Source organism: Heterocephalus glaber, unplaced genomic scaffold (genome assembly GCF_053883595.1).
Source record: "Heterocephalus glaber isolate CG9 unplaced genomic scaffold, H.glaber_assembly_v1.0 deba00001472, whole genome shotgun sequence".
Taxonomy (NCBI): Eukaryota; Metazoa; Chordata; class Mammalia; order Rodentia; family Bathyergidae; genus Heterocephalus; species Heterocephalus glaber.
Genome location: NW_028258315.1, coordinates 77772012 through 77796284, shown reverse-complemented (window position 1 = coordinate 77796284; position 24273 = coordinate 77772012). Strand labels below are relative to the sequence as shown.

The window sequence follows — 24273 nt, the reverse complement described above, 5'->3', positions numbered from 1 at the left end:
AGTCCACTATACATACTGATCTATTTGTGTATCCCTCTGCCTGTATCATATTGTTCTGGTATAGTTACTCCAATATATTCAAGCTTCTGGTAAGGCATGTTAGCCTCTTCTGTTTTTGTTTGGTTTTTCAAAATAGATTTTTTTTAACAGATCTTGTTTATGTCCTTCAAAGTATTATTCCTTGTTAAATATTTTTGTAAATTGTGTTGTTTTAGTGGCAAATCCATCTCCATTTGTAACTGACAAGTGTTCCCCTAACTCTATATTGGGGACTAAACTCAGCCCTTTTGTACTGGGCTACTATATCCACAGCCTATTAAAAAATATTTATTTTGGGCTGGGGATTTAGCTCAGTGGTTTCACCGCCTGCTGCGCAAGCACAAGGACCTGAGTTCAATCCCCAGTACCAAAAAAAAAAAAAAAAAATACACACACACATTTATTTTGAGACAAGATCTAAGCCACTAAATTACCCATTACCCAGGCTGGGCTTGAATTTACAATCTTCCTGCCTCAGCCTCCCAGGGTGCTGGGATTATAGGCATGTGCCATTGTGCCTAGCTTGCAACTGACAGTTCTTACAAACGAATCAAACCAATAAAACCTTGTCTCAAGGCCTGTGAACTTACTGTTCCCTCTGGTTAAAATCAAATGTGGGTGTAAGTTACAAGCATGGCAGCAGTTTTTAGGGGCCTTGCATCTCTGCTCGTTTGCTAACTTATCAGTGAGGCCTTCCTGAACACCGCATAGGAAACAGTGCTCCACTGCATGACACTCACCCCATCTGCTAAACATTTACTCAGCTCTTTCTCAGGCTTTATTTTTCTCTATAGCACTTGTCACATTCTGGCCTATTTTCTAATTTGTGGTTTCTTTTCCATTTCCTTCAATTAAAATTTCAGCTCTGTGAAGAAGGATTTTATCTCTTTTGTTTACTACTGTATCCCCAGGGAGCAGATGAATGCTTGGTATTCAGACTATGTTCAATAAATATTTTTTTGAGTGACTAAAAAGAAACCTATTGACATTCTACATTATTTTTCAATCTAATCACTTTGTCAAATATCCTTATTCCCTGTAGCAATTTTTTTTTTAAACTGGAGACCTTTAACTTTTATAGGTATATAGTCATATCTTCAACAAAAAAGGTAATATTACTCATTTGGTTGCTTTAATTATGCCAATTACTTTTTAACTCAGTAAATTCACTGGGACCACTGAGACAGTGATGACTAATATTAGTCAAAGTAGGGATCCCTATCTGTAGAAGACTGCAGAGATGCTCTCAGCTTGTCAGTCCTGCCTGTATCCATGCCCTTTGCTGTGAATCTTTGCAATGCCCTTATGCTCTGAGTTAGGCCTAGCCACATGAGTGCTTTGGCCAAAGGGCTACAGCAGACATGATATAAGCAGAGGCCTGAAAAGTGCCACAGACACTGGGCTTGGTGTTGCTGCTCTGCTGCTGCTATGAAAGCTTGCTTGGGCTAGCCTGCTGGAGGATGTGTTGTTGGGAATACAATTTTCCCATTGTTCCAATAGAGCCATCCTGGATAGGACCACAGTCAGCCAGCCAGTCCCAGACACCTGAGCATTGTCAATCATGGTGGCAGAGCTGGCTGGATATCTGTAGATAGCCATGACTGGCGAGCCAGCCCAGTCCAGAGCCCTGATTCCCACTGACTGTGGGCTATACACACATTTATTATTCCTTGCTGAGCAAGTGGTTCTCAAAAACTTCTCAGATGAGAAATATATGAAAGAAAAAGTTTGGAAGTTGTTATGTAGCATTATTGTGAGAAGAGACAATACAAGCTATTATGCTTGATTTTATTGCAAGGAGTTTCACCATGTAGAATTTTGTTATGCATTAGTTTTTGGTGGATAGTGGGGTTTTCCCCCTTTTTTAAACTCATCTGTGTTTGATACCTCATGAAGCAGAATGTTACCTTGGCATTACATTTCCCTTCTCAAGCCTTGTTCCAAATTACTTCTCAAGCAGCTTTGCAATACACTTAGGGAAATTTAGTCTTATTCCTCTAAATGATACTTTTATTTGGAAAACAAGCCCTGTGGAGTTTCTGCCATCAAGTTGTTTCAGTTTAACACACTTATTTTTAGAGGACTAGTATATGCAGAATTGAAACTACAGGGGAAAGTTTTTACAAAGTAGATTCTACAAGATAAAAACTCAAGCTGTTTTCACTGGTGGATAGTGTTTAATTACGGGTAAGTAAAACAGAAACAGCAATCAAGTTGTTAAAAATGGCTGCTGAATTTTATAAATGCCTTTCCCATACATACTGTTATAATCATTTTCCTTTTTACATTTATTGATGTGACAAATTATCTGACAGATGCTTTGATTTTAACCATTTTATATTCTAGGAATAGGTATATTATTCTTTTGAGATGTCTCTAGATTTTACTTGTTAACATTTAAAACTTTGCGCCGATGTATAAAAGTGAAATTGGCCCTTTTCCCCCCACTTTTGGCCTGTATTTTCTTTATTGGGTTTAGGAATAAAGGTTACATTGCCTTTGGGAAATAAATTTGTCAGTTTCAGAATTGATAAGACCCAAATACAAGAATGAACATATAGATGCGAACATATTCCACACAATCTAATATATATATATATATATATATACACACACACACATACAGAGAACTTGCATCATATAAATTAATGAAACAGAGCCAGGTGTGGTGTGGTACATGCCTGTAATCCCAGCACTCAGGATTGCCTCGAGTTCTAGGCCAGCCTGGGCCACATAGTGAGTTCAAAGGCCAGCCTAAACTACATAACAAGACCCTGTCTCAAAAAAACAAAACAAAACAAAATCAATAAAACAGATTTCTGATTATCCATGGCACATTATTATGAGTTACAAGGTTAAAAAGAAAACCTCAACTTATTTTAAAGATAGATATTTAATAAGCCATAATCTTAACTGATAAGCAAATAAAATTGATCTTAAAGAATAATGCAATAGCTAGTAAATTTTAACTACTTGCAAATAAGAAATATCCTTTAAAACACCTTAGGAATTAATAAGAAAAGCAAAATCAAATGATTAATATCAATGAGGAAATTATTTCCTACCAAGAGTTATGCTAATGCTCAGGAAGAAATATGTAGCTGATAGATACAATAGCTTTGTTTTTGAAAGACTATAATAAAGGAACATAGTACTCATCTTGGGAAGTTTCATGAGGAAGAATAAACCTAAATAAAGTCTATCATTTAAAAGAGGAGGAAGAAAAGTACAAGGATTAAGTAATTTTACAGCTGGGTTTCATCTAGCTGTTAGAAAATACATCATTCCAGTATTACTGAAACTCATAGATGATAGAAACAGATAAAAAGCTCCTAAATTTATTTTATCACTTATATAGATCAGTGGTTCCAGTGTGTTTCCTGCACTGATAGCATTAACAACATTAGGGAACTTGTTAGAAATGCAGATTATCTGGCCTCACCCCTGCCCTGCTGAATTAGAAGTTCTGGGGTTAGGGGTCCAGAAATGTAAGGCTCTCAGGTGATTCAAGTGTGTGCTAAATTTTGAGAAGCACTGCTGTGGCTGGTGTGTAGTTAATATGGAAAAGACTATAAATTGCTTCATTTTCAGGAATGTATGTCCTATATTTATCTGCTTTTCTTTTTCCTCAACATCACAATCTTCCAGACATATTACCATGAACTCACCCAATTTTTTCTCTCATATTTTTTGCACAACAAATCCCTTTCATATCTATATCTATATATCTGGACATTACTTCTATTACTACATAGAAAATCTTTTCTATTAGATTGCAAGAGGTATAGATATAAGAATTAGAAAATGGAGTTTGGGCTGTAGATATAAAAATACAATTTCTGCTGGCAATAGGAGTTGCATGTGTATGATGAGGTCAAGAGGGATGTACAGGTCTCAATTTTAGTATCTGTATATGTATTGGTACAAATAATAGGCGGTAAATGCTTTGTAACTAATTTAGACATGGCTATTTGAAAGTTGCATTATAATTAGCAAACAAGCAGTATATTTTCATCCTGAGGGAAGACTGGTTATAATGAACTGAAAGCATTTTAATGTATTTTAATAATGAGGTAAAGAGGTATGTGAATTGCACAAAACAGGAGCTAGGCATTTCACACCCACTGTCTCATCTCCCTCCACATCTACTGTGCAGAGTAGCTCTATTTTTTAGGTGAAGAAATTAAGGATCAGAAAAGTTCAGGAATTTGTACCCTGTTCTCTGCAGAATTCAAAATCAAGTTTGTCTTCCTGTAATTCTACTTGGCTCCTTCTACTAAGTCTCTTAAAACTTTTTGAAACTGAGTTCACTCCCAAGAAATACGAGTCTATCTCCTCCAATGGCCTTCACAAAGTGTTCTCCAACAGATAACGTACTTCCCCCTTGTTAATTTAAAAATGCTTCAAAGTTAAAGTCCTTCAGTGCTGTTTTTATTGCTTTAGCTAAGAGATTAACAAATCATGACACATGCTGTATAAAAGAAACCATTTTAATATTAACAGCCCAGTCATTTGGGGATTAAAGATTTGAGGTTTGCTTTGGCATGCTGCAATATTAGTTACCTGTAATTCTGGTGTTTGGGAGGCTCATAACTGTAATAGATAACAGTTCCTCAAATCTAAATTTTCTGGCACCTGGACAGGCCTATACTGGATAGCTCAGATTTCAGTCTCAGACCACCCACATAGAGGAGGCTCAAATCTGTCAACAGTGTGCTGTCTTCTATAAAGCTGCTTTCCACAGAGGGCTCTGGTCCTCACACTGAGACTCAGTGCACAGGCCAAGAAGACTGGCTTGTCACAAATATAGACTCCCTGAGAGCAGAAATCATAAACATGGCTGAGGGACAAACAATTTCTCCCAAAGAGGAGCAGTAGTTTTCTGTGTATTTGTCTGCATGTAAGCCAACTAACTTGGCCTCTAGGAATGGAGGTAGCTGTGTTACCACATTTTCAAAATTCAAGAGACCAGGACAGCTGGTTTTTTCCTAAGGCAAGCAAAGTTTGACAACTAGGTGAAGAAACAATGTGTTAGGCTTTGACTCTGTGCTTCTAAGTCCATTGCTCAAAGTCTTTGAAATGGCACATTACCACATAGAACACATAACTTTATAACCATAGTAGGGTCTTGGGGGTTTGATGAAATATAAAGAGAACTAAAATCTCCAAGTACAAAAAATTTTCACTTTACTTCCCTGCAATTAATTTACAAAATTTAGTAGGAGCCAATTAATATATCGTTTGTTTAAAAAGTCACCTTTTTAAAGCAAATCAAGGTTACAGATCATTTTTTTTTCCTTAGAACAAAGAGTGAAGATTTCCATGAGAGTTCCTGTTTTTTATAACATTTCCAAGAATAAATTACAACATATTAATGTTGCTTTATTACTTGCCAATAATTTGTGATTAAGCAAGTATATACTCAAAGATGTTGGCAGGTGAATTTTGATATCCTACACAGTGCTCTATGATCTGAAACCATGAGTTATTTTTTAACTAACTGAAGAGAAATAACATGGCAATGTTCAAGCTAAAGTTTATTTGTTTAGAACATAAAAGGAACATATGCTCATTGTAGAAAAATTAAAATATAAAAAATGTAAGAAAAAATGACTACTAATGCAGTGATACAGATTTGTCAACTCATTTCCTTTAATTTTTCTGTACATCTATTTTGTGTATATGAAGTAGTTGAAATTGTATAAAAATTCCCATTATCTCTTCTATACTGTAATTTAACCATTTCTCCATGCTGAAATCTCTTCATACCATGTAGATAAATACAACACTTTCCTATTGAAAGGCATTTGATTGATTTCCAAATAAATTCATAAACACTATTTCGGTGCCAAAGTTTATTTCTAAATTCTGGATTACTTCTTTAGGAATAAAACTTGAGCAGTCTTCGAGAAGATGCTACAATTATTGTCTAAATTTTTAGTAGGCTCTTAATGTGATTGCATATTACTGTCTTAAATTATTTGCTTAAAAAATCCTTCAAGAATTTCCCTGTGACTTTACTCTGTCCATACTGAAAAATTTATACCAATGTTTAATTGCTTTGAGCTAAAACGTAAAACGCTGTCTCGGGGGTTTCTAGACCATTTGCCTGTGGTCTGAGGTTCCACAGTTCATTGTAATCAAGGCTATGAGGATATCCTGGCAACCACTGAAATATCTTTTGTTGCCACTGTGGTTAATTCCACGTGTCCAAAACAAGTGGAGAGTTTTGTTCTGAAGAAGATGCCAGGTGTTAGTTGGCGGAAAGGTAGGGGAAGGGATGCTTAGGCAGGACTGGAAAAGAAGTTCTAGATGGCTTAGTAAGATAGTAAGGACTTAGTAAGATAGTAATTTATGATTTCTGCTTAGTAAGATAGTAATGGACTTAGTAAGATAGTAAGGAGATAATAACAAGAATGATGTTTACTACCAATATAGGCAGGTGGGCACAGAGCATCCCACTTTTGAAATTCAGATCAGAGCAGGTAGCTAAACAGAAACTATTCCAGAATAAATAAAACCTATAAAACCTTTATTTAAAGTCAAATATAGAAAAATAAAGTTGAGGCACACAAAATAGGCTGAATGACTTATGAATTGATAAATGATCTTTGGTCTTTTGCATACACACACACACACTTAGGAGCACATACTTACATTTTAGAACCCTTGTTCATCTCTCAATTCACTTTAGTTAACATTTTGTCCATGGTAAACACTCAACCAATATTGGCTGAATTTTAACTGAATATATATCTTTTCTATAGTTATTTGAATTAGGCATTTTCTATGTCTTTGCAGTGAAATTTGTTTGTATTTATGGAACAAGCCCATGCTTGTTTGTATGCTTCTATCAACTAAAAGTTCTAGAATCTTCCTAATTTCCTTTTTTTTTTTTTTTTTTTTTGCCATCTAGGTTGCTATTTCCAGATGTTCAGGCCCTAAACACTGAATTCTTTAGCAAGGCACAGAATTTGAAGGGACAGGATTTGAATTTTTATAATTTGTAGGATTCTTGATCGTTAAACCACTGTTTAAATGGATCAGAAAATTCTACTTCCCAATTTAGTCTTATTTTGGGTGGGAAAGGGGTGAGGAAGTGAAGGTGGAAAATAAGGAAAGGATTTCCCTTGTAGAGTTGTCTGGTTTTGGGTTGCCAAAGCTTTGAGTACTGGGGAAGGAGGTGGGCCTTGTAGCCTGAATGGAAACTATATCATGGCAGAAGCTATGTATCTCATTTCTACTGTACTTAGAAAATGTTTTTCCATGTGTTTATTTAAAATCTGATACCCAATCATGCTATTACTGTTTGATCTTTGTGAATGAAGGTAAAAAAATTCTGTTCAGAGTAACAAACCTTTCAAATGATTTAAAAATGATGATCTATGTAAAAATTTTCCATGATAGGACACTATCAATAACTTTTCTTTAAAAACATAAGACGATGTACTTTCCTTTCTTGAAAGGGAAGAGGAACAGAAGATAGACTTTCTCTTATTCAAAATTTTTCTTTGTATAAATAACATTTCTTTATGAAACTTTACTGACCCTTTACTTGTTCTAAATTGTTCTCAAACTAGTGTGCATCAGAATTATTGGAGGGCTTCTTAATCAGGTTACTGGCGACCCATCCCCCAACCCCGATTTTCTCTCAGTAGGTCTCGTTGGGGTAATAGAATTTGCAGTCCTAATTTTCTGGTGATACTGATGTTCTTGGCATTAGTACTCCATTTTGAGAACCACTGTTCTAAAGAAATGATTCTCAACTGGAGGCGATTTTGTCCCAACAGTGGACATCTGACAATGTCTGGTGACACATTTGATTGTCACCACTGGGTGTGGAGGGTGAGTATCTAGTGGCATCTAGTAGGCAGAGGCCAAGGTGCTGCTAAATACACTACAATACACAAAACCCTTTCTACAACAAAGAATTATCCACCCCCAAATGTCAATGCTGGTGTTGTTGAGAAACTCCGTGCTATATGAACTCTCTCATGGAAGCACATTGTCTAATCAGAGTTTAAATAACAAGTAAAACAAGAGCGACTCATTTCAGAGGCCTTCAACTAAAGTGAGATGATGTCACAGACATTAAATTAATTGGATGGTGTCTCAAGCAGATAACTACTGTCATCATTCTCTGTGTCTGTTTGTCTCTCCCACATTCACATGTCCATTAAACTTATAAAAACACCGCACAGCCCAGACATTCACTCATCCAAAATGTAAATGAGGACCTATGCATGGTTAAAGAGGGATGTGAAGCCAGTTGGGACCAGAAAACACCTTTCTTCATTCCCCCAAAGGGCTGTTATCACCTTGTCTAAAGCAGAGAGGATTTTAGAAACTGTAAATTCCAGGTACTATAGAATAATGGAGTAAGGAAGATACTGTTATTTTCTGTAGACTCAATAATTCTTTTTTATACTGTTTATTAATGGCAGAAGATTTTAGGAGGAATTCAGTGTTCTTTTAGGTGTCCTCTTGCCTCCTATATCATTCATAGACTCTCCCTTTTATTTTCAGAATTTACAGAGCCCTTGCCAGAAACTTGCTCTTAGATAAAATAAAAAGCCCTTCCCCATCATCTGTGACTTTTCCCTGTGCTTCTTCAGCCTCCTTTTTAAATACCTGAATTGTTATCTTAGCAAATGGGGACCCAGGAAGGGTTGACCATGGTAGAAACTTAGGAGTCATTCTTTATCGTTCTCTTCTCCTTCATCCCTACACAGTCAGTACATCTTTAACTCTTGTGGATTCTCCTTTTAAATCTTTCTTCTAGACTCTATTCTTTCTACTTCTATGTTGGTCCATATCAACATTGTGTCTCCCTTGGATTACAGAACCACCTTTTAAATGACCACACTGTGGATTTAGCCCCTCTTCACATGCTATTCAGATCATGCACTCCTACTGCTCACTTGCTACTAATAGGATGAAAGAACTTATGATGGTTTATAAGGCTTTGTACATACAGGCTGCTGCTTACTATTTGTATTTTTTCCTCTTCTCTCCATTCTGTCCATTTTCCCATTGTGTGGCAAACACTGTGAACTTTACTGGGTTCCATGAAAATGTGGTGTTTTTCCTAAATACAGTTGACCCTCCATATTTGTGGAATCTGCATCTGTGTTCAGCCAACCATGGATGAAAATATTTGAAAAATTTGTGTTCGTGCAGACCTTTTCTTGTTATTTCCTAAAAAGCATATATGACATTTACATAGCCTTCATATTAAAGTGGCATTTTATATAAGGAACTTGAATAACTGCAGATTATGGCATCTATAGCTGCTGGAGCGTGTGTGTCCTAGAACCAATGCCCCATGCACACCGAGGGGCAACTGTATTATCCTTTTGCATGTGCTGTGTTTCCTGCCAAGAGTACGTGTACACACGTCCCTGCCTCCTGCCTTACTTCCCACTATTTCAGGCTTCAAAATAGCATTTCCCTTGGGAAGATTCCTTGACCTCCCAGTTCCGAGTTAGGTGCTCCACCCATGTGTTCTCATGCCACCTTATAAATCTCCTCACTGTAATTATCCTCTGTTGTAATTGTCTTGGTCCCCAAGTAGCCTGCAAAGTGCTAAGAAGGTAGGGTCCCCACACACATAGTAAATACTGGCTGTATTTCTTCATGGGAATTTAATAAAATTCCTAGGAAAGAATTTATGGAAGCTGGTAGAGAGATAAATTTTGAGCTAACAAAGGATTCCTTCTAGAAGTTCTCAAAATCAGCTTATGCCTCCTACATTTCCCATTCATATATCCACACTTGTGTGGCAGAATTACTAAAAAACCAGGCTCTCCTGCTAATTTTGTGAACTGATCTCCCTGTATAGCCTTCAAGCCTTTTCACATTTTTTCTCCACTGTACAGCTAACCAGATCAAAGAATCCTGGGAAGCCAAAGTAGCTTGGCCATGGGGAGCCAAGGTGAGAAGAGGGGTGAGATCAGTGGGGCTGATTCACCTCATACAGGGTCTGGTATGCATGGAGAGAAGCAAAGATTTTATTTTTAGCCCAGTGGAAAACTTTAAAGAGTTTAAATTGAGGTAATGACTTCATCACTTTGGCTGCTCTGTGAAAATGGATTCAAGGATGAGCCCAAAGTGGAGAGGCCAGTTCACAGACCACCGAAACACTTCTTTGGGATGATGATGCTATGATGCTGGGTCCATGGAAATGGAGAATAAGTGAGCTAACTCAAGATATATTTTGGAAGTAGAATATGTAGGAGTAGCTGAGAGTTTGATTTGGGGTAGGAAAAAGAGGAAGGAAGTATGACTTTTAGGTTTGGATCAAACACTGGCTGAATAGTGTTGCCATTTACTGAGATGGGAAGATAGCAACTCCTGCTGATGTTCAAAGCTCAGCCAGTTCTCATCTCCTCCATGAAGGCTGTGGTCACCTACAACTTTCAACTTTCTTGCTTTCCTCTCAACAGCTTAGGAAATCTTTACTTGCACCGCTCATCATTTCCAGAGAGTATGCTAAACTCCCCAACCTTGAGAGACTTCCTTTCACATTCAGATATGCCTGGGACAAAGTCTTGGATATAGTAGGTACTCTGTATGAATTTGCTCTTGGTGAATTAAATACAGTGCACCTGCAGCAAACATCCTGAAAGCTACTAAGAATATCTTGCCACCCACTTAATGTTCACATCCTTCAGATCATATCCCAACTGGACATTTTTAAAAAGGCCATTACCAAAAGTCTTTGAAACTCATGTTCCTTTCTAGAATCTTAAAGACAGGCATTTAACTTCTATTATATACTGTTATTATTTAGTATTATCCTTTTCTCTTGATATATAGTTATTTTTCTGTCCAATTATTAAGTATTACCTTAAAATGCAACCTCATTTCCTCTTCTATTAAACAGAAATTGAGGATAAGTTTCTCCTTATTGAAAACATTTTGAATTATTTCAAGTACATTTCATTTTCTACAATGTTCATTCACACTTTGGTTAGAATGCTTTAAAAAAAACTTTAAGATACCATAATTTCACCTTTCAATTCATTTCAAAAGTATTTTTAGCATCATAAATCAAGTGTATATTTGGAGTTAGACATGTAACTTCCCACACAGAGCTAGGATGCTTCTATAATATTCTTAACAGTCAAAAGGGAACATAATTATAAAGAACTTACGCAGAAGCAGGAATTAAGCTTTTTTCTTGTTCTTCCTTTCAACTCATTACTTTTAAAACCTAGAAAAGTTTATTTTTGTTCATAATCTACTTTAATAGTGGGATAACCATTTTATCTACCCTTTATCATAGAGTTATCCCAATCACCTGTGAAAGGTTTGGCCTTTCTTTCACAGCTGAGTGAATGGATATTTAGCAGGATTAAATAATTTGTCAGAAGACTTACAGCTAGAAACAACAACATCTGTATCCAAATCCAGTTCGCAGTGACAATGAAGTTCTAGGTATTCCCTCTACATAATTCATTCAGATTCTGGTTATGGGGAAATGGATTGTCTTAGGAATAACTGAGTTCCACGGTAGCATGTGGCAAACTACTTGAGAGTTCTCCCTTAAGTCAAGCCAAACCCTGAGATTTCCATTTACTCTCAGTTCTACCATCTAGTACAGGAGCTCTGTACATGGACTCTGCAGGGTTCCATACAATCTCCGATAAAGTGTGCCAATTTTACATGTATAATAAACGCATTTTCTGGAGAATAGGTCTTTTAAAAAAATTTACCAGAATGTCAAATAGGTCTATTTCCCCTCAGCCCTACCCACAGGATAAAACCTTTATATCTAAGAATATAGGACAAGAGTTACTCTCTCTCTATACTTCAGTCTTGTCCATATCTGGAAACAGCTGTCATTATTCCTGGAGTGTTTCCTTCTCTGGGTTGAACACTCTCATTTTTTCTACCTTCCTTTGCAACACGGAACATCCCCAAACTCTCAGCCTCTATGGCACCACTGTTTGGAACACATTTTCATTCTTAAGTAAGGCACTCAAGGGAAATGAAGTGTGGCACTAGGGATAGATCACAATTTTCTATTTATTCAATTTCTTTTCAGAATCGGAATATAATTTATTTTCCTTTGCAAGTATCCTTATAATATTTGAAGCTTAGAAAGAGAAGCATTATATTCCATGTCCCTTTATTATCCTTCCACCCTTTGTTCCCCAACAAAAACAGCCTGAAATCCAGGGGTTATATTTTCTTTGACCATTTAACTTCAAGACACATGAGAATTACTAGCCAAGTGTGTTTGTGTAATCCCACTCTTAGCAAGGATATGTCAGAATTTCAAAAGAACCTGGCTGCTGGAAGCCCATGCCTTGAACATGAACGTATCATAACCTACATATATAAGTGGTTAAAAAAAAATTGAGAGCATCACTGGGGTGGTTTGACACTTACCTTACTGTCCTCTCGGCTTTGAAGACTCGAGGACATCTGTACCCACAGCATCAGCTTCTCCTACTCAACTTTCAAGTCAGATCGAACGAAGACTTTCTACGCAAATCAACTGTTGGGAACTCCAAGCCACGTCCTGCACCGGTGTGGCTGAGCTCTCCCAATTACACGTCCTTGAAATGCACTTTAGATAACCGTGCTGAGCGATGCTGTGCTGGTGTTAGGACTGCGTGGATTTTGCCACATAATGCACCTCCCGGACAACAGTTCACAACTCCAGGCTCTGTCAGGCTGGGGTTTCCACACCATGTCTCCAGGCCACTATGGAAGCTGGTACTGCAGCAGGATAATGAGCAAAGCTTGTGGTAACCTAAATCCCTCATGAAACGAGACTCCTCTAGCATCAGGAGGCTCCTGGATAGCTAACACCTGACATGTTACCTTATCCACAGTGGCAGGCGCTCTTATGAGTAGAACTTTTACTCCCCTCCCAGCTCCATCTCAAGCCTATCTAGCATGATAATAATTGCAGCGAGAAATAGTTCATTCTGCTAATTACATTGCTTGTGGTTGACAAAGAGGGAAACAATAATTTAGTTTGAAATAAGGTATTATGACACCTCCCCCCCATATATTTGAAGTTTCCTTAGTTTTGAAGCCATTATGTTTCAAGATTGATAATTGTGAGGATGAATTTCAGGTGCCTTTTTTTTTTTTTTTTTTAAATAAAAGCAATATTCTGTAAGTGCTCTTGTTTGCTGCCATGGTACCTGCTAATGAATTTAATTTGCTATATTGCATTCTTCAGAGAACATGTTTCTGCTGGTGTGTAAGGCCTGGAAGCTGTCTGCATGCCAAGGCAATGCCCCCTAAATGAAGTCTTACATAAACCCGACAAATTACCTTCAGATAGAAGCTATCTCAATGGGCTACTGCAGAGCCATGAAAATAACTACTGGTGAGCTACCAAAACAAATCTGGCTGAGCAAATACTTCAAAAAGCCTGAATCACATAGCTATTTTGCCAGTAACATTTCCCCGTAACACTTTTTTAAAGGGATTGGCATATTTTCTCTCCTCTTTTCCATTCTGTCCTTCTCATTTTCCTTTCAGTTTTCTTCCCTGTGTCACCCATTCTCCTTTTCTAACTTCTGGCTGACATTATTCTCTTTCTCTCCCCCACTCTCCCTCCCTCTCCTTTCTTCTTCATCCTCCATCCCTCTCCTCTCTCTCCTTCTTCCTCCTTTTCTCTTTCATGCTGTCACTTGTCTGTCTCCTTGTTCTTCTCCCACATGCTACGGTCCACACTCTGTATGTATTTTACTATCAACCCTCCTACATTCCAAATGCCCTATGCTCCTCATTTTCATCCTCTCTTGGATGATTGCAATTGTTATCCACGCAGCATGTTTCTAGAAGGTGGTTCATCACCTCTCTCTTTTACTTAACAGCCTTCCATAGCTTCCCACAGTGTCCAACATTATATTCTACTCTTCGGCCTAATATACAAGACCTCTAACCCAGCATCAGCTGCTGCCCTGCTATCAGTCCTGTTACCTACACTCTCTACAGCATATCTTAACATCTTACACCTCCAAGTGCACTGACGCCTCCCAAAGGACCTTCATTTAGACACAAATCTGAGAACTGCTGCTTTACATGCTCCTGCTCATGAAAAGCTCAGCCTGCCTTTCAGGCCCAAGTCCTTCCTTTACATTTTTTAGGAAAGTGAATTATTTTCCTATTCCTACTAACAATGCATTGTAAACATTAAGTTCTATCTGCCCCACCTCCCCAGTAGGTTAAAAGTTTCTGGGGCAAATGTGTTTCTGATTCACCCATCAGGTAGTTGCTCAATAAATGTTTTGTAAATGAACTGTGTCTGAGGTTCTCTTGGATATTTTACAAGTACAAAGAAGCAGCATAGAACAGTGATTATAAGTATGAATGTGTGGGTTCAAACCCCATCTGTGATTTGAGCAAGTTACTTAATTGCTCGGTGCCTCCGTTTCCCCATCTGTAAAATGGAAATTTTAGTAATGTCCACCTCTAGGGTGGTTGCGAGGATTAAATGAGTTGCTCTGTGTAATGTAGTTGGAATATCATCTAGAAGATGGAAAGAGATGTTATATGAGTGTTTGTTAAATAAAGTAGAAAGAATTCTGATACCCCACAGCTGCCTCTGTTGTGCTTGAGGGAGAGGGTTCCAGACATTATCAGGACTGGCTTGGTTTAGGTGAGTACATCCTTTATTAGGAATATGTGTCTTTCATACTCCTCCAATCAGAAGTTCAGATGCTAACACCAAGATAAAACTCTATTTCACAAGAAAGCTAACAGTGGGCTTATGCCTTACTCAGGGCAATTGGTGTTGGGTCTGAGTAGCATATGAGAAAAATAACTAGCTAAACATGATTCTTAGGCAACCATATACAGGAAAGTACACAGTAGTTCCAAACTGTTTAACAGAAAATGGATTTATGTCCAGAAAAGAATTTTGACAGATGCCTAACATTATGCGACTTACCCTTAAAAGGTGAGTGGAAGGTAGAACTCAGTGGTCAAAGACAATGACCAAAGAGCAGTCTTGATTCCTTTTGCTTGCAGGTAAACCAATAAAGGAGATTCTCTGGCTGGAATTTTGCAAAATATATTTTCATCTAAGTACACCCTCCATGACTAACCCCGCACACACTCTGACTGCAGATTTGCAAGTGCCTGACTGCCATATGTCATGCTACAGCTGCCCCAGAAACCCTACAAAAGCCCAAATGGAGGCTCACCTTGGCAGGGGAGCTGCTGAGATGCCATCCATCTCTTTTCTGTAACACTCACTTGGTTAGCACCTCTCTGGGAAGACTTTTTGCTTTGGTCCTCAAAGGACCCCTACAGATACACATTTCTCAAAGCATTTCTCCTACATGACTATGCCATGCTCACTCTCTGTCTTCCTTGCTCAACTGTGAGACTTTCAAGAAAGAAAGGGACTGTGCCTAGTTCCCTGTTACTTCTTCAGAGCTCTGCACAGGATCTAGAACAAATTAGGTGCTCAACAAATGCTCAGTGGATATTACTGAGCAGGCAAACTACATCATAGTCTATACAGGAAAACTCATTGCAATATGCCCATGGTAGCAAAGCAAGGTCTCCCTTGCACACCATTTATCAGAATCATAACTTGGTGAAAACCCAGTAGGGATGTGGATGAGGAATATTCACTTTTCACAAAGCTAGAATGATTGTACAATTAGGTATCTTGTCTCTTAGGAAAGAGAAACATTAGGATCCCCGAAAAGAGTTAGCAAATATTGCATGTGCAGTAAGTAGTTTGACCCAAGACTTTAAAAGCTTCGTTATGAACCACACAATATTTACGACTCACTCATTTTAGCTAAAAATGCACAAGATAATGTATGTTAAAGCCACAATGTTCTGCCACTATACATCCATAGAATGCATGAATGTAAAAAGATTGGCATTACCAAGTGCTGGAGGAGATATGGAGCAATCATAGAACTCTCATATGACACTGGTGACAGTGTAAGTTTCCAAACTACTTTGAAAGGCTGTTTGGAAGTTTTCAATTCAGAAAAATGTATCTCTACCCTCTCATCTGCCAAATCTACTTCTAGGCACACAGCCAAGAGAAATACATATGATCCCCAAAAGACAGCCCCAAACTCAACTAATCCAGTTTTCTATTAATTAAAAAGAGAATGAATAAACAAATTATGGTACAGCCATATAATCAATACTACTCAGCAACAAAAAAAAATGAAATACTGATAGTATGTATGATTCTTATAGATGTTACACGGAAACAAAAACATCAAATACTGTACCAAGAGTTCGGATTACCTGATATTATGTATAAGAAGTTCAAGAACAGGCCAAAAAATCACTAGTCCATGGTGATGAAAGTCAGACTACTGGTAGATCTTGAGGGAAGGGGGAGGCAAAATTAGGGTGGGGCATCAGGGAATCTTTGGGGATACTGAAAATATTTTGTATCTTGTTCTGAATATGGTTATATTGGCATACCATTGAAACTTTTATACTTTGGCACATGAATAGTTAAGTAAAAGAGTTTCTGTAAGATAGATCACTGGGAATCCCAATGAGCAGAAGGGACAAGAGTAGCAACAGAGGCCCTCTCTCAGTCATACACATCAAATCCCTTGGGGGGGCACTTTTTGTTTCATAAATAGTAAATTAGAACTTTCTGAAAATATATTTATTTCCTATTATCTATCTTTTATTTTGGTCTTTATCTATATTTTGGGCTTCTCCTATAAAAGAAACCATGCAATATTTGGGCTTGTGGGAAAAAAGCATTCTCCGAAGAGTATAAGTATACTGAAACCAGAAAAAGGTCAATAAAATCTTTCTGAAAAGCTTTGCAGAAATGTGAGAGAAGCCAAAGATGGTCAGAAACCTCAAACCCTTGAAGCCTAACTGTCTGCCACATCTGTTCAACCCCAGGGAAATATGCTCCAGGAAAATGCACTCTGTCCTCATTACAAAAGAAAGCTTTGGCCCCTACCCAGGTTGGCCATGACCACATCACATGAGGACTTGGAGAATTCCCTTACTCTTGCAGTGTTTCTCAACTGGATGTGATAACATTTAGGGAAGAACAAATCTTTGGATGCAGGACTATCCCTTATATCAAATGTCCTATAATGCCCGTAATACCTAGCCCTCTTATTACAGTGCTATCAACAAAATGAATGGACACATTTCAAGTTTAGAACCACTACTAATGTTATGGAAGAAGACTTCCTTGATATCCTTTGGCCTAATTCACCCTCAGTTAGAATCCAGAATCAATGTTCTTATTGGTGTTTGTAGCACTAAATATGAAGTGTATCAGTGTTAAATACAACAACAAAGATAAATGAATCATAATTTTAAAAAGGAGGCATAACACTAAGAAATCCAAATTGCCATCTCTTTAACAAATGACTCATTCAAGTTACCTGCTCAGTCTTTTGTAGATTTGAGTTTATAATCTTGAACTTGAAGTCTATGCTGCATGAGTCAAATAGTCAGCTATTTGGTGTCTTTCCCTTCTGTCCATTAGATCTTATCAACTGGGTTGTGACAGAGGAAGGTGGCAAAGAACATAAAAGCAAGATTCATCTCTTTAAGGCCTAGATTATTCATCTAAGCCACTTCCCTATTTCTCCTCCTCTCAACCTCCATCTCTCACTCCCAATCCTTATCTCACTATACAGGTTTAGTAAGTAGTAATGTTATTATTATAATGGGCTAATAGCATGTCCCTTCAAACTCCATTTAATTCTTATGTCCTTTCAGAGGAAGCCTTATAGAAGGTTTTCTTCTGCTGGTTTCCAAATCACTGGGTGGGTATCCCAAAGAGTGATATGAAAGATGAGTTTAGGAGGTAGGTCTATGGATGAACAATTTAAATAAATTAGTACTAAAAACTGTAGTTATCTTTTTATGTTGGAAAAATCACACTTATTTTTCATTTACAGATACAATATATAGTTTCATTTTTAGGTAACTTAAGTAAATCCAAATAGTCAACATTAAAAAAAAATAAGACTAGAAATGGACTTGTGCTAATTTGGAGGCAATGCAAGTCCAAGATGGGCTTCTAGAACTTCATAAACCCCCTGAAAGTCTATGTATGATTGTAGCTAATATGAATTTTTCGGGAAGAGAGATCCACAATTTTCATCAGGGTCCCTAAAGTAACCTGACTCCAGGATGTGAGGAACAGTTGCCCTGGAACCAGTGCTGTGCTGTTCAATACAATAGTTGGAAACTACCATATGACTACTGAGCTCTTGACAAATGGCTAGTTTGAAGTGATATGTGCTGTTAGTGTCCAATATACAATAGATCTGTAAGATTTAGCATAAAAAGAGACTGCAAAGTATCACAGTAACAATTTTTATACTGGTTACTTATTGGAATGGTATTTTGGATACTGAATTATATAAAATGTAATATGAAAATAAGCTTTAATGGTTGTTTCTGCTTTTTAATGTGGCTTTTTGAAGATTTACTATTACATGTGTGACTTGAATTTGTGACTTATATATTTAGTGGACAACACTGGGTTAAAGCATATGGGCAAGAAAAAGTCTCAAAAGTCCATTAGAAATTACAATTATGAACATATTTTAAAGTAAGAAACTAGGGAAGAATTTAGAGGAGAGAAATGAAGTTTTACAAAATACTGATCTGGAGAGAAAGAATGCTACTGGTATGAATTTCACTTTTTTGTTAATCACTTAGCCAGGAAAATAAGCCAGTAGTAGAAGCTTAAATCCTTTCATCTTTTCAAATCAAAAACTACGCTTCCATAATTTTAAATAGAGGTAGAAAATGGTAGTCTTTTAAAAGTTCCTGGGATGAGTAGGTAAGGGATTAAGTATCATTTTTTCTCTTCAGACTCTAATCTATATCCACCAAATAAGAAAGGGTTTATTGTATTTGCCTTGGTGGTCCACCTCTGTTTTATGGCCCTCTTGGGTAATTCTGTGTTTAAGTCCTGTGGGGACCCCCTGGGGGTGCAGGGAGGCAGCTTGGTCCTAAGGCATCCCAAATAAACTTTTTGAACTTTCCCTTTTTGAACTCAAATCTGCAAGGGATGGTTGCCCAGGAGCAAAGGAATATTGTGAACATTTTTTCTTTTTCTTTGTTATTATCAAGGTTTTGACTCTCCTAGAACATCTTACCATAAGTCATTTCTTGTTATAGGAGTTGGTGTCTCCTGTCACTGAGCAATATGTGTACAGCCTCATGATCATTCTATTATACAATCCCATGCATAATCTTTTACAAGAAAGATCAAAGCCTTCAGCTCCAACTCCCCTCCTCAACATCCTGCCACCTTTCTGGACACAAATACTGCCTGAGTGTATTAAATGGGCCAGTCTCAGGTTGGTACCAATAGAGAACTCATGAGCAATTGAAACACAAATACATTTTCTCATGAGCATTACACTCTGGCCCACTTCTGTCCCATATCCTCCACTCTTCACTCCCCCCTAATTTTAAAAGCAGACCTACTAATGTCCACAGTTTCCCTAAAAATATGTCTTCGGAAGAGCTTCAAGTGGCCCAAAGATGAAATTACTATCATGGTTTCCTCAGTGAATTGACTGTTCTAACAAACTCAGGCTCTAGGCAAGCACAGCTTCTAAGCACATTTTCTGGATCCTATGCTTTGTTTGCTTCTGGGGAGTGGCATTTCTAACCTTTAAAATGGCATTGTCTCCCCAAGCCAAGCAAGACAGGAGCTGGGCTAATGGCTCTGTTCTGTTTTTGAAGATCCTTAGGGCAGCAACTGTAATCATACAATGCAGCCAGCTATGTAGGGTTTCTGGCACTGAATCTTGACTCAGGTGTCTTCAATTTTACTGTGCATAAAAAGTACCTGGGATCTTGTTAAAGTGTAGGTTCTGTTTTACCAGATTAGGAGGTGGATTCTATACTTCTGTCAAGCTCCCAGACCCCACCAATGCTACTGGCCTCTAAGAACTCTATGAGTGGTAAAAGAGAACATCTCTGAGAACCTTTCCTTCCCTAACTCTGTGTGAGCAGTAACACCAATGACTGGCATAAGCAGGTGCAGAATCTCTCCAGGACGTCTGTTAGAAGACTCCAGAATTCTGAAAGATTTATCTAAATAGGAGGGTTTAGAAATTAAGTCTGGAAGTCTATCCCCAACCCATTTTAGTATCTTGCAATAGTATCTTACTATCTATCAGTTCTGTAAATTGTGTATTTAGCTACTTTGTTCCCAGAGTATCTTATCAAATGATCCCCATTTGAACTGGGTCTTGGATAATATTGGGTGCAAAATGCATTTGAAGTTTATTCAGTGACTTCTTACATAAAACAGCTATTCTGAGCAAAAGGATTTTGCTAAATAAATATTTCCCATACAATTTATTTGTTCTATAAATACTAGTACTCCCCTGTAAGATTTGCTTAAAGTAAAACTTATCTCTTTCAATCCATATCTGGTAAGTAGAAAAAAACTCACTTATATTCATCAAAAATACAAAATTTACAGATTCTTTTTTTTTGGTACTGGGGAAACAGATTCTTTTATTGCACTGCTTTTCAATTCCAAGTAGGTAAGACTGCTGTGTGTATTTGATGCTGATATTCAGTTCTTCCAATAGTCAATTCCTTGAACATAAAATCCAATTTGAACAGTTCTGAATTCTCAAAAAAAAATGGGTATACCATACTAAGTGGAAGTCAAAATGAAGTTTATATGTGATTTTTTTCTACCTCTGCAGGTAACTTTTGCACCAAATGAATGGAGTCCTATGCACCAAACACTATGGCAGGTGTAGGCAGTTGCGGGTGAGGGTGACTCTCAGTTGAGGGTGTGTGTGTGGGAGAAGGCACCTGACTATGTATTTACATCAGAGCACAACCATGACAGGGTCCCCTGTAAACACCAGGCAGAACACAGGAAGGCTGGGCTTGTTGCCTGGATGGTCATGTTAGTCTCTGAGCCCTGAAACAGTTTGCACCCTTATACAGTTTAAAATCTGAGGGGAAACTATAAGTATGCATGCCTGGGTAACTTCTTAGTAAGTTTTATAATTTAGATTAATTTTCAGAAAGGGCAGAAGGCTGTGGTCTTTGGTTTTCAGGCCACATACTTGGAGTACCTGGTCATTTAACCCTGAGGACTAGAGAGGGTCAAGGTTACAAAGGTGGAATGTGAACCTATTTCTGTTTTACATCAAAGACCAAGTGAGCCTCAAGAAATTCTCAGCTCTTTATAGCATTGTTTTATTTTCAAACCACTAAACAAATAATAGTAATGGACCACAGAGCTAACAGTTATGTGCCAGGCATATACTGCTCCAAGCTTTTTACATATATTTATTCATTTAACCTTCTCAGAAACTCCATTGAAATGTTATAGCTGAGAAAACAAGAAAGGGTAATTTCAACTGTTTCATCACAGTGTCACAGGAAATATATAGGAAAATTAGCATCTGAAGCTGAGAGATGTGGTCCTAGGGCAGTGGTGGCAAACCTATGACATGTGTGCTGCCTCGGCTGTGGGTATCATTGAAAGCTCTAAAAGGTTCTCCATCTCTGTCCTGGAGCTACATGCGGCTCGGTGTGGTGTGTGGACAGCATCACAGGTGTCAAACTGGAGCTTTGGTAGGAATATGGACTCTCAGGCTCTGCCCTAGACTTCCTGATTAAGAATTAGCATTTTAAACAAGATTTACTGTTGGTTTGTATGAACATTAAAACTTGAGAAGCACTGTTGTAAACTACCAGAATATGCTACATCTTTTGGTAAAATAGCTCTTCCTCATCCTAGCCTGTACCCTCATTCTGAAAGAGTTCTACAATCACCAACTTCCAAGCCACCATGGACACCATCCCTGTGATTTCCTGTGCTTCGGTTGCACTTCATATTGACCTAGTCAGAAGTAGACCTTTTCTAGAACAGATCCATTAGCATCACACTTCTCAGGCCCTTTCCTGAGGGTCTGAGGGGTCATGGAGAAGAGTCACTGTGTAGCCCTCTGTCTTCTCTCTGTGCTTCTCTGTGTAGTATTATTTATTCATTCTCTCTCTTTCCTCTCTCTGAAATAATAACCAAACCCTCCCTTTGCTTCCAGCAGAACAATTCAATTCTAATTTAGACCCCTTGGAGATTTATCTTTCAACCTCCAAGCACATTGATCAAGTTATTTTCCAAATAAATACAATTCTTTCCTCAGAGGAATTCTGTTGCTAGCTATTGGTAGATGTCATTAACAGTTGCTTCTGCTCTAACTTCTTTTTTAATTGTAAGATACAAGAGGCATATAGAAAATTATTTATATCTTAACCTTTTGCCTTCCATTTCTACTCTCTTTGGATTTTTCAGCTTGAAATCAACTGGGAGAAATTTCTCACTAGTTGTGTTTTAATTTTAATTTTTATTAGTGCATGTTTTCTGTGCATGTTTACATTCTTTGTGCGGAGTTGGTACATGTACATAGCACATCTTCATTCCTTTTTTCATCCTCTTGCCCTTTCCTCCCTCCATCTCTTCATCCCCTTCCCATTTGAGAAAGATCTGTCTCCCTACTGCCTATTGTCTATCTTTTACTTTGCTCTTTATTTATAATTTGGGTTTGTCATATAAGAGAAACCGTGTGATAGTTAAGCTTGTGTGTCTGATTTACTTCACTTAACATTATGATCTCATGGTGCATCCATTTTCCTACAAATGACTCAATTTTCATTCTTTATCACAAAGCTTCATTGTGTGTAAATAGTTGATGGACATATAGGCTGGTTTTAAGATTTAGCTGTTATGAATTGTACAGCTATAAACATGGGTATTCATGTGTCACTGTAATATGATGTCCTTAACTCTTTTGGAAAGATACCAAGAAGGGGAGTAGCTGGGTCAAATGGAATTTCTAGTTTTACTTTTTTGAGGATTCTCCATACTGATTTCCATGGTGGTTGTACTAGTTTACATTCCCACTGATAGTGTAGAAGGGTTCCTTTTCCCCTGAAACCTTGCCAGAATGTGTTATTATTTGATTTCTTGATGATGACCATCCTTTCTGGGGTAAGATAAAATCTTGGTGTTGCTTTAATTTGCATTTCTCTCATGCTCAGAGATGTTGAAAATTTCTTCATGTATTTTTTGGCCCTCTGAACTTCTGAAGAGTGTCAATTCATTTCACTTACCCATTTTTTGACTGGACCTTTTGTGGGGTCTTTTTTGAGTTCTTTATATATTCTACATATTAGTCCTCTATCAGAGCAAATTTAATAGAAAAAAACAACATATTAAATAAAAGCATACCCTTTACCAAAATGGCCATAATTTGTGGCCCACAGATCCTAGATACAAAAGAACTGAGGCTACATTTACACTAAAAAAACTAATGGCCCATGTAATCTTTTCTGCTGGTTACTAAGTGGGATATACTAAAGCACTTGTTTATTGTTCTTGGTCACTAGAAAATCAAGTAGGCAAATGCTCTTTCCATAAGCATATTCTAATGCTAACTCTGCTTTGATGCAAAATGAGCATTACACTATTTAATTAAATGGGAGATATGAGATATACATGATAGCATTTTGGGTTAAATGGAAATGTCTGGATAAAGTGAATTAAATGGATCATTTCAGCAGACTCCTATATATTCAGGATATATCTCTTCAGACTCCTGCTTCCTGCTTCTGGCTGGCTGTCTTTCATGCTTTGATAGACAACAGTAAGAGGCAATAGAAGTGAAAGAAGCCAAATATGCAGTTTATCAGATGAATTGCTTATTTATTAATCACTCTTATACAAGATTTTCTGGGAGGAAAAGGTTAAGCTAAATGGTGTTCTCTAGATGAGGTAAGATAGGCAGCTCATCAATGCTATCTGCAACCCTGTTGGCAGTGATAACCAAGGTTGGCCTGATATACTCTGCCACATTAAATGCTTACTCTCAAAGGAAGAAAAACAGTATTGAAAGAAAGTGATTCATCCACCCTTGATTAATTGTAAATGATTTTAAAAGAGCAGGGAAACAGTCTTTTTGTCTTTTGATGATCTGTCAAAATATGACCATCCTTGCTAGATTTCCCTCCCTTATTAATTTTGATTTTAAAGCTATGTTACTGTGTCACATGTTTAAAGTAGAAATAAAAAAGTTCAGACATTTATTAAATCATAATACAGCAGTAGTCTAGAAATGAAACCAGCACTGCTTACAGCAACAACAAGTATAAAACAAAAACCAGACAATTGTTAAACATCAGAAATGGGTTTTTGGACTAATTCCCCTCCCCCTCCACTTTTCTTCTTCTATAAAAGCCCAT

At 37.5% G+C, this 24273-nt stretch overlaps 1 protein-coding gene across 39 annotated transcripts in view; it reads right to left on the bottom strand.

Annotated features, from left to right (window-relative positions):
• Thrb (thyroid hormone receptor beta) overlaps positions 1 to 24273 on the bottom strand; it is a 384335-nt gene that overhangs the window by 199710 nt on the left and 160352 nt on the right. The window contains exon 1 of one of the 39 annotated variants that reach the window (XM_021238674.2): positions 12436 to 12768. The exons of 37 other annotated variants lie outside the window; for them this stretch is intronic. The gene's annotated coding sequence lies outside the window, so the exon portion shown is untranslated. Of the gene's footprint in view, positions 1 to 12435; positions 12769 to 24273 lie in introns of those variants that run through there. One more of the 39 variants, XM_087181474.1, reaches the window with a different exon arrangement.